The following is a 13,040-nucleotide window of genomic DNA, read 5'->3' as shown; positions in this document are numbered from 1 at the left end:
ATACAGGAACTAAGAAAAAGAAATGAAAGTTAAAAGTGTTAGAAATGAAGAAGCGAAAGCATCATTAGTTGTTGCACACTAGTTGTCTGCACAGCAGACACAAAACATCATTAGTTGTCTGCACAGAATCTCAAGACAAGTTAATAATAGATTTCAGCAAGATTGCTGGTTATAAAGTCAATATATGCTAAGATGATGGTATTGTATTTGCCAGAAGTCAGCAATATATGCACTCTTAAAAAATAAATATTATTTAAGTAATAGCAGGAATTATATGGTATCCAGGAATGGAAGATGCATCCCAATTTCAGTGATGTTAAAATGTGAAAAGGAAAGGTCTTAAAATCACTCTATGTTTGTTTTGGAAATACACATATATGTATCAAAAGTGTAAAGAAATGTAAGGCAATGATGAATACCAAAGTTGTTCAGATAATGATTATTTCTGGTGAGTCAGTGAAGATGGGTTCATAGTCTTCAACTCTATTGACAACACAGTGTCTTTGTTGAATGGTTAACACATGAGTCAGTGTTCATTGTATTTTTCTTTGTGTAGCTACTGCATATTTGATATATATCATAAAAATGTGGAAACCTGTCAATTCCATTATTCGAGAGAAATAATGGTGGAGGTAGAACACATTTTTCTAGTAAGGTAATAAATTTGGGGGAGTATCTTATATATGGACAGAGAGGAATGAGAAGAAGTAGGAGAGTGCTGTGATACAGAAACAAGGTAGGGAAAATTCGTTATGAGCAAAAGAGAAGTGCTGTTTCACAATGTAGGATGCCATAGAGAAATTAAAGATAGAATAACAGGGAGGAGCTTGTTGGACTTTCCTTAGAAGGTTTTGTTAGCAGAACCCTCTTGAGAGCAAATACCAGAAACTAAACTCAAACTAAAAAAAAAGAAAAAAAAGAAGTTCACCAAATCAAAGGACGAACTGCCTCAGGGAACAGCCTTGTGAAGAGCAGTGGTACCTGAAACCAGACTTACGTCTTCAGTGTTCGTCCTTATCTCACAGCTCTTCCTCTCTGGCCATCTTTTTCATGTGTCCCTGGCCATATGGTGACATCCTTATAGCTTAGACCCCAGAAAAGAAAGATTTCTCTTTCTCGTCTTTCAATCTTTCCTTGATTTACATGGTTTATAAATTTCTGGCCCACAGGGGGAAAAATACTTTGTTTATATGTAATTTTGGTTAGGATTTAGGTTCATTTCATTATATGCATATTTTTCATCTACAGAAGTAACTGGGAGGAAATTTAAAATTCGGGCAGGAAACAGGGCAGTTTCTGTTGGGCAGGACTGATGTCCACATTCTGCTGTATCTGGTGCTCCTACCTCTCACCCATTTCAGTGCCACTCTAATTTCCAAAATACATATCTAAGTCCTAAGTATTCTTTCAGAACCACTGTTACAGGAGGAAAGCAGAGAAACCAGCTCAATTAATAAAAAATTAGACTACCCTCTTCCTAAAGATCTATATGAATCTGAATATTTCACATAGCACAAATTTATTAAGTGATTACTCTGTTAGGTTAAGGCTTACTATTTGAAAGAACGTGATAAACAGAAGACAATTCTAGATAGAAAATGGAGTGAAGGATGATGGAAAAAGTTCCTGTCTGAAATTTTTGTGTTTAAAAAAAAGAGCCTTTTTTAAAAAAGAGCTTTTTAATGAAACCTCTGAGAAATACCTTGTATAATATCATTTAAATCCAAGCTTTGTAAATCTTCTTTCCTGCTTTAAAAGAAATTTCTACTTTATGCCATGGGCTTCTTTTTTAATAATTTTTTTAGTAATTTTCACATATGTTAATTTTTAATTTTTAAAAAATCCCACTTAAGATGTTATCAGTAACCTTTTATCTTATCAGGTCCAAAGTTTGCAAAAACCATTCTTTTAAAGAAATGTCCATGCTTTTACTCTCTTAAATCTTATGAAACTTACAAAGGAAATAGAGAAAACATTATTGTTTCCCTTGAGAATTTTTTTTTTTAGATTTTATTTATTTATTTGATATACGGAGTTCACAAGTAGGCAGAGAGACAGACAAAGAGAGAGGAAGGGAAGCAGGCTTTATGCTGAGCAGAAAGCCCGATGTGGGGCTCAATCCCAGGACCTTGGGATCATGACCTGAGCTGAAGGCGGAGGCTTTAACCCACTGAGCCACCCAGGCACCCCATCGCTTGAGAATTTTAATAAGGTGTGTGTATGTGTGTGTGTATATATATAGATATATATAGATATAGATATAAAATATATATAGATATAGATTTTACATCTATATCTATATATATCTTAAAGATTTTATTTATTTATTTAACAGACAGAGATCACAGGTAGGCAGAGAGTCAGGCAGAGAGAGAGGGGGAAGCAGGCTCCTGCTGAGCAGAGAGCCCGATGCAGGGCTCGATCCCAGGACCCTGAGATCATGACCTGAGCCGAAGGCAGCGGCTTAATTCACTGAGCCACCCAGGCGCCCCAATAAGGTATATTTATAAATGTAATCAAAATTATATGAATACTTAGTATTGCTGCTATTAAATTTGTAATGAGTTGTAGGATTTTTGAAATTCCCTGACTGGCTTTCATCCAAGTAATTTGTTTCAGAGCTTATGCTCTAGTACAATTGAGGGAAGACATGCTATTAACTATTGACCCTCTCAGTTAAATATTTCAATAAGTATTAAGATGCTGTTCACATTTAGCATATACTTAAGAAATGTATATCCTTTTAGTAGTTTGAATATATAAAATTGGAGCTAGAAATGATGATTTAAACCTTTGGATTTATTTCCAATAAATTCCAATCGATTCTATGAATTGATTCCAGTGTTATATAAATAAATTTAATGTTGATATACATGTATTTTAGTAGCTTACTAATTGAAAATGGTTTTATCTTTTGAAAATATGAATTACAGAAACATATCCTGATCTAGTGTAAATTTTTTGAATTCAAAGATTATTTTAAGGAATATCAATGACCTTTGAATTTGGTATAAAGTATTATGAGCAAATTTTAATTATCTAGATTCTCACTTCCAGTTAGTAAAATACTATACATGAGTATTAGTTTCTTTAAGCCTATTCACAAAGGCCTTTTATACAGTACAATAAGTAAATCACCCCACTAGGAAGGGAAAACAATCGAATAAAAGTATTGAAATCTGTTTCGTAGGAAAACCAAGTTTAATTAAAGGAGAATGAGACAATCTTCATGAGACTTCTGCAGATAATCCTAGAATTTGGTAGCCTTCGTTCCTAATAGCTCAGTCACTATCTATAACTTCATTTAAAATGTTATGGCTGTTCTTTACTTAGATACAGTATTAATATTACTGTGAAATATCAACTATTGTTTTTGGTGATTTGGGAAGTTTGTTTTTTTTTTCCTTTTTCTTCATTGTTTTAGTGGTTTAATTGGGGTGGATTCTTTCTGTCCTGCCCCCTTACAGCTTACGCAACTGAACTAAGTATTGACAAAGGGGATGGAGGAAGCCTAGAATGAGGAGAATAGGTATAGAATGAGTGAGGAATAGATACTTCTGTGTTGAATTAGCTGAGTTTAAGCAGTGAAAGCAGAAGGAAAGTGCAAAAAGGTTTAGAAAGACAAGTGCTCGGTTTCTTCTTTGGAATGGCATATGTATTGCTGCTTGCATTTTCTCTTGGGGAGGGAATCAGAATGGGAATCACTGCACCTTCCTTAGTGGTCATTAGTAAGCATATCTTGTGCATATCGAATGTCTAGGAGGGCTGAGACTGATCTGATAATATTACCATATGAACATTGAAAAATTCTTACAAGAGTGATGATGATGAATCGTTCTGGATATTCTTCTTGTTCTGAATATCTTTTTTTGTATTTCGTACTTGGTTGTGTAAGTCTTGAAGGGGCATTTATTTTAGTAACTAGAACAGGGGATTGGAAATAACAATAAACCTATAGTTGAGTTCCTCTTGCTATGAATAAATCAGATAATGATAGTTTTCCCACAAATATTGGAAAGTCAGCTTTATTAGTTTTCCAAATGTCGTAATAATACATTTTTCCTGAACCTTTTTCCATAGTTTTGGGGGAAGAAGTGTAAGCGATGTGGTTTAACTTCAATCCAGTTAAAAGTCATTAGGTTAGTTATTCTGATTATTTTGAAACACATTATATTGCCGTTATTGCTTAGGTTAATATTTACTATAAATGCTTATCACATCAAAACTATTAGTACAAATTAAAGTGTACGTGTTAAATGTTTTCAGTTTTGGGGCTGTTTTGAGAAAAGTATTAGTAAACTGTTTTAAAACAATTTGGCCTTTATAATAATATTATATTTGATTTTCATTTTGAGAAATCATATTCAAACACATTTATAAAACTATTTAATTGGGCATCACTTAGAACTCCCATCACAAAGTGTAAGGGCATTGAATTAATTTTACTTCCTGTACATGTTACTGGAAGTAGCATGTCTCTTATCCATATGCAGATATCCATACTTCTTTGATAGAACCTAATTTGAACGCATCAAGACAGATTGGCATTTCCAGTACCATAAAAAACGGCTTTGTTAATTGCAAACCATATTTAGTATGACCTTATAACAAAGTAGCACATCAGGTGTCATGCTTTGTCTTTAATGTGCACACTGGAGCTACGTTCATCTGTACTAGACAACTTCACTTCACGAAAAGAGTTTTTTTCTTGATAGGCAATTAGCAGTAATTAGGAAGATTCACCTCAATAAGATGTCAACATGAGATTGTTTTAAAAAGTTGAATGTCAGTGACTTAAAAAGAAAGTTCTTCTGACACATTGGTATGGCATGTGAAACATGAGATGTTAATTTAACTTTTCTGCTTATTATTCATGCACAATATTATTTTGTCATTCAGACACTACACTGACAGAGTGTAAAGGGTGTTAAAATAGTGCTGCTAGAATAAAAAGAGGATTAATCTTCCATTGGCCAATTAGCCAAAGGGTACTTAATGGTCTCTAAAGGCTACTGAAGTCTAACTACTAGCAAAAGCATTGGTAAAAAGTCCTCTATATTACCTTCATTTGCTTGACATTTTGTGAAACATACTGTAGGCTTTTAATAACTGCATTTGTCAGAAAATAGTTTATAAATGAGTGATGTAGTAACTCAGTGTATTTTTCATAAGAAATTTTGTTATATAAATAATTCCATTTCTGCCTGAGATCTTTGTTCTTCTTCTTTTTTTGGTTGGTGGTAGTTTTAATTTTTAATTCTTTTTCTTGAAGATCTCAAATATCACAAAGAAAAACTCGTGCTTTCAGTTTATAAAATTTGTTAGTAACTTGAAGGAATTATTAATCTGAACTGTTTATCTTTTTAGGTAAGTACTTGTAAAGCACATATAAGTACTTGTAAGTACTTGTATGGGAAATATTCTACTGATAACCTAGAAACCCATGTAATTTTCTTTTTAACTCATATAACGTTTTAATTAAGTCTTTTAAATGGACAATACAGAATTTTTATTTCTTTCAGTTTTTTTTTTCTTGCAAAAGAATAATAGCAACAGTCCCTAACTTACCATGTTCCCACTTAATGATAATTTGAAAGCTGTAAGCATTCCACAGAAATTGTACTCTGAAGTTTGATTTTTGGTCTTTTCCTGGGCTAGTGTAATGTGGTCCAGCTCTCTCTGTGAGGCTGGGCAGGGGAGCAGCGGCAGCTCCCAGTCAGCCACGCGATCATGAGGGTGAACAACCAATGTACTTATAACCATTATGTATCTATGCAGTCATTCTCTTTTTTACTTTCACTACAGTATTTATTTATTTGTTATTTTATTTTATTAACATGTTATGTATTATTTGCTTCAGTCTTACAAATAGTCTGTGAATCATCAGTGTTACACAATTCATAGCACTCACCATAGCCCATACCCTCCCCAATGTCCATAAACCAGCCACCCCATCCCTCCCCACAGCAACCCTCAGTTTGTTTCTTGAGATTAAGAGTCTCATGGTTTGTTTCCCTCCCTGGTTCCATCTTGTTTTATCTTTTTCCCTCCCTATCCTTCATGACGCCCTGTCCCGCCTCTTAAATTCCTCATATCAGAGAGATCATATGACAATTGTCTTTCTCTGATTGACTTACTTCACTTAGCATAACAGCCTCTAGTTACATCTACGTCATTGCAAATGGCAAGATTTCAGGGGTTTTGATGGCTGCATAGTATTTCATTGTATACATATATATACCATATCTTCTTTATCCATTCATCTGTTGATGGACATCTAGGTTCTTTCCATAGTTTGGCTATTGTGGACATTGTTGCTATAAACATTTGGGTACACGTGCCCCTTTGGGTCACTACATTTGTATCTTTAGGGTAAATACCCAGTAGTGCGATTGCTGGGTCATAGGGTAGCTTTCTTTTCAACTTTTTAAGGAACCTCCGTACTGTTTTCCAGAGTGACTGCACCAGCTTGCATTCCCACCAACAATGTAGAAGGGTTTCCCTCTCTCTGCATCCTTGCCAACACCTGTCATTTCCTGACTGGTTAATTTTAGCCATTCTGACTGGTGTGAGTTGGTATCTCACTGTGGTTTTGATTTGTATTTTCCTGATGCCGAGTGATGTTGAGCACTTTTTCATGTGTCTGTTGGCCATTTGGATGTCTTCTTTGCAGAAATGTCTGTTCATGTCTTCTGCCCATTTCTTAATTGGATTATTTGTTCTTTGGGTGTTGAGTTGGATAAGTTCATTATAGATTTTGGATACTAGCCCTTTACTTGAAATATTGAACACTTTATTATGAAACAGGCCTTGCGTTCGATGATTTTGCCCAGTTGTAGGCTTATGTAAGTGTCTTGAGCACATTTTAGGTATACAAGGCTAAGCTCTGATGTTTGGTAGGTTAGGTGTATTAAATGCATTTTTGGGCCACAATATTTTGAACTTAGTATGAGTTTGTCAGGATGTAACCCCATCATAAGTCAAGGAAGACTTGTATTCCCATTGAAGGAATATCGATTTTATTCACAGGAAGGAGAAATAAGATTAAGATCACAGTGACTTTCTAGGAGGTTCTTGCCTATAGAATTTATGTAGGTATTACTCAACTAGAATTTTCTCTCCAGTCTTTTTTGCTTTAATTCTGGTAACAAAATTATTATGTAGTAATTTTTTTAAAGTTGTAATAGTAAGATTCTCAGATTGCTGCCTCTGTTTAAGTGTGAACCAGAATAATCTGATTGTGAGATGTAAATCAATTTATTTGTATGTTCAACATGAAATAACATCATTTCATACTCTCAGTCTTATGTAGAATTTAAGACAAAAGATTTGGGTGAAGTAACTGTGACCACACAGTTGCCACTGAATGATTATTGTTTTTCCTTACTTTGACTGTCAAGGGCTTTGGGTTTCACAAGGAGAAAGAAAAGTCAGATTCTCCACTATTGTTAGAGATAAGAGCCAACCCTCACATTTTACTCTGTTTTACTGACTGACCTTTTCCAATATTTGACACCTAACCTTTTCCCTAGTATGGACTGGAAAGAATCCTTCTCCTTCTCCCACCAACTATTTTTTTCTTAGGCTTCTCAGACACCCTGCTCCTGTGGCCCATTCAACCTCACGTTAGGCTGGATTTTCTAGAATTGACATGTGTCTACATTTCAGATCCCACTGTCCTAACTAAAACTGTTTTCTGAAGTTTATAGATAATTCATTACTTTAAGTTTCCAGTCCAGTGGTGAAAAACATGGGGAGAACTGAACAGTGTCTTTCAGTGCTATAGAGTGATTACTGTCCATCAAAAAACATTAGGTAAGAATCAGTCTCTTGGGGCCCCTGGGTGACTCAGTTAGTTAAGCACCTGACTTCAACTCAGGTCCTGATCTCAGGGTCCTGGGAACGAGCCCCACGTTGAGCCCCATGTTGAGCCCTGCATTGGGCTCCCCTTCGGGCTCCATGCTCAGTGGGGAGCCCACTTGTCCCCCTGATCTTCCCTTGGTCATGCTCTCTCTCTTTCTGTCTCTCTCAAGTAAATAAATAAAATCTTAAAAGAAAAGAAAAGAATCAAAAGAGCTGCACCACCTACCCTGTCCTCTTCCCTCGAGCACTGCTCCTAAACTAGTGAGTGCTCACAAGTGTTTTCTTTTCCCATGCCATGACTAGCATCATATCCATTAAATAGTCAGATGTTGATTATTTTATTCTTTGGAGACACCAAGATTAAAGTATCTAAAAATACATTATTTTGGGGAGTGATCAGGGAAATGATTCTTTCAATTCTGATTTTTTTTTTCTAAACCCTTTGCTTCATTTCCCTTGGACCTAGGATATTTTCCATCAGCCCAATTTTAGTTTTTCTAAAATTCATTTTTGAATATTAAAATGTTTACCAAGGCTTCCTGCTGGAAAAGAGATCCTCCTTCTCGTCACAGTTGGCCTCAGTTTACTCCTCAGTGTTTGGGCAGATAGCTTCTCTAGAGTAAAAGTTGGAAATCAAGGTGGTTGTAGACCTAGCTGTAGCCTTTAATATTACACCTAGCTTCTAGGAAACGTCTGACAAAACAGACCAGGAAGCATATGTGGAAGGAAATTGGCTGTAACTGGGCTTACCAGATGGGATGTGAAGGCAACAGCATTTCCATTAGCTCCCTGTTTTGTTTCTTCATAGCGCTTACTGTAGTTAATCCTTGTATATTTCTAAGGTTTAGACTGGTAGCTACGTGAAGGCAAGGACTGTCACTTTTTTGTTTATCACTGAAAACAGAGTTAGAACAGTTACTACTATGCTCTGTGTATTTAAAAACTAAATGCTAGACACTGAGTCAGTTCTGAGTCTAGACATTTCCTAATGAAATCTTCTAGAAAATGTTATGTTGGGACCCAGAATAAAAGAAATTTTTATTTCTTGAATAAACTGAACAAACTATCATGCATGAGAACAAGGGAAAGTCTGTCAAGAGAGCCTATTCACTTGGTTTGTGGGGTTCCACAGTTACTGTTGAGTGCAGTAAAAGGAAGCGTCTGGCCTTAGGCTTTTGCTTGGCAATTAAACTGTAAGATGTAGATCTAGAGGCAATTTATATTTCTAGCAGAGAAAATGAGATCATTTTTAAGGCAATTGAAGAGAAAATTAACACAAAATTATGGATAAAGAAAAAATTAAATCCAAATGAGGACATTATACAAACTATACTCTTTGGGGTTGGAGATACTTGTTCAAGGTGGGCAGGGTGGCAATAAGAGAACAAGATTTAAGAAAGAGGCTTATTTTTTAAAAATGGGGACTCAACATTAGTTTTCCATGCTCCATAACGAATTGCCACAAACTTAGCTGCTTAGAAGCAACATATACATTCATTAAGTCACAGTTTCCACGGGTGATGAGTCTGGCACAGCTTAGTGAAGCCCTGTTCTCAGAGTATCACAAGGCTGTGTTGTCACAGAGTAACACATCAGCCTGTCTTCTAGGCTACCTTCCTTTCTGGAGCTTGGGCTTTTCTTCCAAGCTCACATGTTTGTTGGAAAAATTCAGTTCCTTATGACTGTAGAACTGAGGTCCCTGTTTTCTTGTTGACTCCCAGTCAAGGACCATTCTCAGTCCTCAAACCTGAGGCTTTCCTGAGGTTCTTGTCTTACTATCCTCTCCACCATCCTTCCACAACCTGGCCACTTACTTCTTCAAAGCCAGCAGGGGAATCTCTCTGACCTCAGGAGGGCCCCTGTATTTCTTGTAAAGGCCTTACCTGATTAGATCAGGACCAGCCAGGATAATTTTGCTTTTGATTAACTCAAAGTCATGTGATTAGGGACCATAATTTAAAGAATGCCTTTTGCATATAACATATGCAAATAATACAATCATGGGAGTGATAGCCCATTGCATTCGCAAGTCTCACCCACATAGGAGGGGAAGATATTTTACAGGGCATGGGTCATTGGGGGTCCTTTGAGGATTCTGCCTCCCCCAGAGCACTTTATGGAAGAACAAATTCTCTAATACCTTTCGTTTCTTCTTACTGTTGCTTAGAGGGTTCTTTACTTCTCAGAGACTTATGCTTCTTCAATGTCCTATTTAAATAAATAATAACTAGGGTCTAATTTTAAACTTTTATAGTGTTAAGTTCTACTTTATAAGCTTATTCCCAGTGAAGTCAACTTTTAAATTGAAATAGACTTTTAAAAGATTGATATATCTTTTAAGGGAGGATTTTTCTGTATATGTTTATATATATACTTGATATTTTATATATATCATGAAGCATTTTTTTAAAAATCCAGGTTCTCAGCCTTTAAGATACTTTTCATATGCTTTATGATAGCATTTACTGCAAGATAACTATTAACAATAATGCTGTAACTTTAAAATTTACCAAGTGCTATCATATTTTTTTTAAATTCTGCCCTCAAAATGACCTTTGCTAGGCAGACAAGCATCATCTTTGTTTTTAAATGAGGAAACAGTGTCAAGCATTAATTAGCATCACTCAACTGGTAAGCAGTAGATCCCAGGCTAAAATCCAGAAATTATGACTCTCCATGTGTTTTATTATTATTTATGATTTTAATATAAATGACATATTTTTAAATGTTTGGAGATGGTAAAGTAATAATGTGGAAATAGGAATCATGCTTTTGATAAAGAAGAAAGGTAACAATTTTAAGGGTAATCTAAATTTATTGGTAAATTTTAAGCATATTCTCTTTCTAACAAGGTCACCACAATTAGTCTCACATGCCAAGCTGAGTGTACACAAAAGAAAATTATTTATGCTTCTTGTCTTATCTGTAGCATATCTCAAATGAGAAATAGGACGTTTAACCTGAGAGAAGTTAGTAATGGGGCCATCATTATTTGTCCAAAATTCAGATGGATGAAGGACTCCAACCTGATGGGATATATGATTTGTTTATTTCTTCTTCTTCAACACATGCCCTGTAGCATTTCTGGGCATGTATATTAGAAACCTTTCTTAAAGATTGTAGGTTTTAAATACTAGTTAATGAAAATATGATTTATATTTTAGTAAATTACAAGTCATGTGATTTACAGTCTCCATAATTTCAGTGTTTCTTCATTTAATAAATTTTGTATTGTTAGAGTAAAGTTAAAATCTCCAATACATGTCTTTTAGAGAACTATATTTATTGGCTTGGTCTTTCCTCTATGAAGGATTTATTAATAGTGTTAGGATCTACCGCTGTGGAAGGAATAGACAGAAATCTAACAGCGTACCAGTTTAACAAATGAGAGAAGCTACCGGGACTGTTCATGGGAAGAAAGAAGCCTCATCAAAGTTGAATTTTCTGTTGCCTGAGATTCCACATAGAATTGCAGCCATGAGTTATGTCATACCAAATTACAATCTTAGAAAGCCTAATTTAGATGCATAGCATTAACTTCAGGATTGATAAATGCTCCAGGGCATACTCCTTAAGTAAACACTGATAATATTACTTTACTTTAAAAAGTGTATTTTAATTTATATAGTGATAAACTAATAGAAAGATTGTAAATATGAGCTGAAATTAATGTGTCTTCATAGCACTGTCCATGCTACAAATGGGGAGACTTCAATTTTTGGAATCTTTCTTCTGTTTCTTACCATACAGAATGCACTGTTTTTAGATACCTGGGGGAGGAAGGCACAGTCTTCTCTCAAGGACTTACTAGGGTTCATGGTTGAAGAATAGGCCCAGTGCTATGGGAGCGAATGGGGGAGAATGGAGAAGCTACTTGTGAAAGAAAAAGAAGCGACAGAACAGAAGACTTCATAAAGGAGGAAATACTAAGCTGTTCTTCAAGCATGAGTGAGATCTCAGCAGAAGAAAATGCCAAGTGTGGAAACATTGATGTAGAAATGGCAGACAGGTTGGGGGTATGGCTGGCAAGTTTGCCTTCAGATGATACTTGCCTGAAATACAAATTGAAGCTAAATTTTAGAGAGCGTTACTATAATCACAGACATCTGATCTTTATCCTACTGGGGTAAGAAACCCCTGAAGGGTATTTGAATGAGGGATTAACAGGTCTGTGTTGTTTTAGGAAGTTGTATAAAAGATGGTTTAAAAGTGGGAAGGGTTGCGGGGAGGGGAAGGGCTTTTGCAGTAGTCTCAGTGGGTTAGTGAGAGTCTTCATTAAGAAAGTGGCAGAGGGAGTGAATATGAGAGACATGACATAATTTATAGAACGTGGCAATTGGTTGGATATAGACAATAAACAAGGAGAGAGATGGATTCAAGCTTGGAAGATAACCAGGAAGATTTTTAGGGGTGGAGAAATTATCAGTTTGCTTTTAGATATTAATTATTTGGTACCTTTGATACAATTCATGAATGAATGTTTCCTGAAAATATATAGAACCACGCCTCTCCATGATAAGTTCAGATATAATCAAGTGGGCGCCTGCGTGGAGCAGTTGGTGAAGCTTCCAATTCTTGGTCTCGGCTCATGTCTCAATCTCAACTGTCATGGGATCCAACCCATAGGCCAACTGGAGTCTGCTTGGGATTCTCTCTCCCTTCCCCATGCCCCTCCCCCCAAGTGTTTCTCTCCCTCTCAAATAAATAAATAAATCTTTAAAAAAATAAGGTCAAATATAATCAAAGATTTTTTTTCACCAATACATACTTTTTATTCTACCAAAACATAATCTAATATCAACTATATCAAGCTCTAGTTTTGAACCCAATATCTGAGATATTCATATTTAACAGTCTAGACAGATATACATAAAGAAATAGGCAATTATTGGTATAGGTCCTTAAGAGTTGTGTTTAAATATAGTGTTAATACTTAAATAACTTATGTCCCATATTTATATTACTGTACGTGTTGGCTACATCTTTTGCTGTTTCTCATTAGAATTTTTCACTAAGAAAGACTTTTTGCCCCCTGAGAGATTTTAGTACCATTTTGTCTAATTGTTCCTTATGTTAAACTACCATATTATAAGCTTCTCTGGAATAATAAAATCGTACTGCAGTTATCCTCTTAAGGAGCTCTGAGTTGTTAGGCCATTACAGCTTGGTGACATTCT

The 13,040-nt window shown here is 35.5% G+C and overlaps 1 protein-coding gene across 4 annotated transcripts in view; it reads left to right on the top strand.

The window, feature by feature from the left end:
• The window catches only part of CNTLN (centlein), a 292,701-nt gene that overhangs the window by 234,219 nt on the left and 45,442 nt on the right, over positions 1-13,040 (top strand). The gene's annotated exons all lie outside the window — the stretch shown is intronic.

This window comes from Mustela erminea, chromosome 12, assembly GCF_009829155.1.
Source record: "Mustela erminea isolate mMusErm1 chromosome 12, mMusErm1.Pri, whole genome shotgun sequence".
Classification (NCBI taxonomy): Eukaryota; Metazoa; Chordata; class Mammalia; order Carnivora; family Mustelidae; genus Mustela; species Mustela erminea.
This window is presented reverse-complemented; position numbering and strand designations above follow the sequence as displayed.